Consider the following 4,574-nt stretch of genomic DNA (forward strand, 5'->3'; position numbering starts at 1 on the left):
GTCCAGGCCTAGTGTGCATGACCCCCTGAATGGGCTTGCGTTGTTGCAGATCGCTGGCCGCCGTACCGCCGGACGCCCATGACGGTCACACGCACTTGTGCTTTTGCCGATAGGCTCTGTGAGAAGTTCGCTGTGCACAAGAGAACTAGACGTTCCCGCCGATGATGAGACAATGAGATAGAGGTGGATTAGGATCTAACTAGTAATCTGTGCATTGACAGTTTCATATAGATAGTGGTATTTGATTCCATAACTTCACATGCATCACATACACTGCAACACGTGCATAACCTTGCAGGCAGCTCAAGTCTTTTGACAAGTAAATTTATTATATGACCACTAGGAAGTAGGAAGACATTCGCTAATGGTGCATGATACTAGTTCACGATACAACTGGGCAACCCTGCGAAAAATGGTGCGCTACATATATACGACTTATATACACAGAGCTAGCATGCATTATTCAAAAGAGCAACATCCTAGTGTAATCCTCCAGGGAGGGGAGCCTCTGCTCATCGTCATAGCCATACATGATGCTGACCATCCTTGCAAAGTTGAGAGACGCCCCGATGAAGCAAGGTGGTAGTGTGGACTTTGTCTGAGAGAAGCATTCCCTGTTTAGATCCCCCCATTCACACGCGATCATATGCAACATGTGCTTCTCCGCATCAGCATGAGGGTTTTCTCTCTGGTACAAATCCTTGTATGATCCGTCGAGCCCTTCTTGCAACTCATCCTGCATGGGACGAATAATTTCTTTTCAGATCAGCCTAATTTTGTCAATGTCAACTTGGATGCACACCACCAGGATATGGTACGAATTAATTCATGTAAATATATTAGTATTACTAATCATATAGTCTTGTTTGATAAAGTTCTTGATGTATTCTGACCTTTGCACTCCCCATGTCATCCCAGAGCCTCATGATCTTTGCAGGGCAGGAGATAACCCTAAGTATGTGGTGGTTGTTGTCATCTGTTACATCATGCCCTAGCATGAATAAAAGATGCATAAATAAAAGTGGTGCCCCTGAAGTGATGATGCCATTTCTTAGGTAGTCCTCTGATGTAGGGATCTGATTAGTAGATAGCCATTTCCCCTCGATCATGAATCCATCAAACAAAGATGCCCACTGCAAGGAAAAAAAATTCATGAATGCAATTACTCAAACAAAGATGCCCACTCCAAGGAAAAAAGGGCATGAATGCAACTCTTCCAGTGTTATTTTCTTATATTTTATTTTTAATACAATTAGTCACAAGTTATATAGTACAAAGAAATATGTGAGGTGGTACTATTAATATATTGAGTTGGTTAGACAAATTAAACTAAAAAAATGAAAAACCATTCAACTAGACATACTGCTTTCTTGAGATGATTGATAGGGTTAAATCCATGCTCTTTTCTGACCATATCGGCAATATCATTTGTGATGGTGTAAATAGCCTTGTAACATGATTTCATGTAACTCGGTAGTGACTCAGCAGCTGCAAGATCCCACCTGTCAAAATGTGCACTTTGTGTGTGAAACTTCTATAACAATATATTTCATTATGCATATGGTCTCAACTAACCCATGAGTTTGGTTATACCATTAGAAAAAATATGTCATTTTGTGCAAAAGTAGCTTTCAATATGCAATGCTTTATCTTATTTTTTGTATGAATATATATGAATAATTATAATGCTATCAAAATATGGAATTATTTCTCGTAACCTAATGTTTATGTCAGACTAGTCCTAACATCTCTATATTCATGATCTCTCAAAATTAAAGAATTATTAATGTTCAATTGGACATATTTAAGATGTCATTTATTTATGAATAAACGTAATTATACTTCATTCCTAAAGTACAGTGTTGTTGTTTATTATGGGAACATCAGTGCTCACATTTTGATCGCCTAATTAAAGAGAGAGAGCTCCTCTTGTGTGGCGACAAGATCGAAGATGTCATCCACAATGTAGACCATTGATATAACCTTTGTGGCCTCAACCCGATATCTAGAGAAGGATAAACCATCGAGGATAGTCATGGACCACATGTACCATTTCAGAACTTGGTCCCGTGCAGCTGGTATTTCTTGAGCCAGTCCCAGATCCATCCACCATCTGTGTGAAAATGAAGTTTTCATAGTAAACAAGCACCACACCATTAATTGTGCCAATACATGACCAAAAATATTAATCTATAAATTCCAAGTGAGTTCTCTCTTGTCAATAGGTAGGTGGGCAAATCTCCCCAATAACTAATAATGGAAGGGGTGTAGTTTAATATGTTTATACCTCTTAACCTCTTGCATTTCCCTCTGATGCTGCAACTTCTTGATCTGAAATTCTGCAACTGCTAGCGTCTCAATTGCAGTGTGCCTAGTAGGCAAGTTTTTGAGGTAACTCAGATGATGCCTAGCCTTGTATTGCATCAAGCTCACATGATAGGGATGGTCCAGTGACTTCATGACATATCTCGCAAGGTTTGGCTCCAAATACTTAATTGCAAATTTAAGGTGCTTTCTTGAGAATTCCTTTGCCTTGTAGAGTGAAGCTTCTCTCATGTTGAGGTGTGACATGTCTTGCAAGCTCAGCAACCCTCTAAGGTCTTTGCTATGCCTAAGGTTGAAATCACCATTATTGTTTGTGAACTTCCGAAGAACATCGTCTGCCATGGCAAGAAGGAGGGGTCTTAGGCGCATGCCATAGATAATGAAAATAATACGTCTCACGAGAGGTGTTTCTATGCTCCACAAAGGACGGCTATTTTTTGTATTAAACTTGGCCACTCTAAGACTAATTTCTTATTAGAAAAATTATCGCATAAAATCATCATAGACCAAATTGCACTCAAGTTTCCCAACGCATGTGTGTTTATCTAACTCAACACACTAAACTAGTATTTTACTGACCTGCCGAAATAGAATATCCAGCTTCTCTCATTAGCCTTAAGGAAAGTGTTGCGTCAAGTAGATCATCACTATGGATGAGATCCACACACGAGTTCATTATGTTATCAATTTCATCGTGGAATAGTGGTCAATGCAGAGGCGCTTGAGGTGATCAACCGTGCTCAACATTCCTTTTCTGCTCTTCAGATGTTGATGAAGCAATGCTTGAACATTCGATAGGTTTTCCTATTATTGCACATAGAGCAAACTTCTTTTTAGCAAGAATACAAAGTCTAGAGAACTGCAATATATATCATCTATTACTTGATTTCATTACTAGATGACATCATAGGAAAATCATGCATATAATGTAGGTTTATATTTCATTAACATAGTTTCAAAACTAATTAACAAACAAACATAGAGATCGAAAATTGTGCTAATTCTAATGACGCAAGGATGGCAAATTAGTTGACACACACGGCAATTTTCTGTTAAAAAAGAAACCGACGCATGAAGTTGCCACCTTGGCAGCTAAAGTTGCCATCCTCGCGTCATTAAACTTGTGAAAATGTTCAATTTGCCATGTGCTCGTACCTGACATTCAGCGTTACCAGATTCCTTTTTTTTTTGGTATATATGATTTATCAAATTTAGAAAGCATTAATTTTTGGACTCGATTTATACGCCAGTTATTTAAGGACAGAGGAAGTATAATTAGCAAAAAAAAGAGGCAAACAAACATGCATGATAACTGCATTCAAAGTACGTGCTAATGTTGTGGTCCTATAAATATGTTTGTACCATGACAATATATACCTGGAAGTCAAAATCGTCGGACAGCTCATGGGACACCGGCTCCCGCCCGGGATATATCACCGTGGAAGGGCGAAATAAGCCACGGTTTTGGCCACTCCGGCCACCATTTCTGGCCACCGGCAAAGCGGGAAGGTGCAACGGCGCCAAGGAGGATAAGGAGAAGCATACATGCGCAGCAGCCATCCCTTGCTTGATTAATGTGACGTGTTACAGCTGATCGGCTGAGCAGGTTGATCGGCTGATTTTGTAGCGTGAATGATATGGGATGAACAAGAGTACGTAGCACTAGCAGGCTGCTGCTTCTGCTATGTCTTGGGATGGATTGGGGATATGAGCAATGCATGCATGCCCTCCAGATTTATAGGGGGAGGGGAGGTTGAGCAATGCCGCGTTGATCCTCCACCGAGTGGCGAGCCATGTGGAAAATTTACTAAACGTCATGCATGCGCTAATCAAGTTTTGTTTTTCGTCCAGGGCTAATGCACCATGCATTCTTTGTTTGGAGAGTGAACCATGCATGCACCACGCACCATGCACCTTGCTCTGGACTCTGATGTCTAGTCTGGTCGTCGTTAGGAGACAAATACCGCGACATCGTTCGTGCACACGGTTTCTCCCTGCACCGCACCCACAACTGGCAAAAGAGCCACACACGTAAGTACTCTATATAGTTCCTATATTTGTAAGTCCTGCCACGTCAACGTCTCCATCTGACACCTGGGGAAATTAAAAGGGCCATCGAAAAGTCTGCCGATTGACCAGTTTTTCATCGGTTGCTACCTGTCAAGCTCACGACAATGTACGTATGCCACATATAACCTACGTAATGAACAACTGCCGGCATTACCAACGTGACCCCGAACCCCCCAGCT

General features: G+C 40.9%; 1 pseudogene; it reads right to left on the minus strand.

Annotated features, from left to right (window-relative positions):
- Positions 1-305: 305 nt before the first annotated feature.
- Positions 306-4,012, minus strand: LOC123133530 (S-(+)-linalool synthase, chloroplastic-like; annotated as a pseudogene).
- Positions 4,013-4,574: the final 562 nt, after the last annotated feature.

Source organism: Triticum aestivum, chromosome 6B, assembly GCF_018294505.1.
Source record: "Triticum aestivum cultivar Chinese Spring chromosome 6B, IWGSC CS RefSeq v2.1, whole genome shotgun sequence".
NCBI lineage: Eukaryota > Viridiplantae > Streptophyta > Magnoliopsida > Poales > Poaceae > Triticum > Triticum aestivum.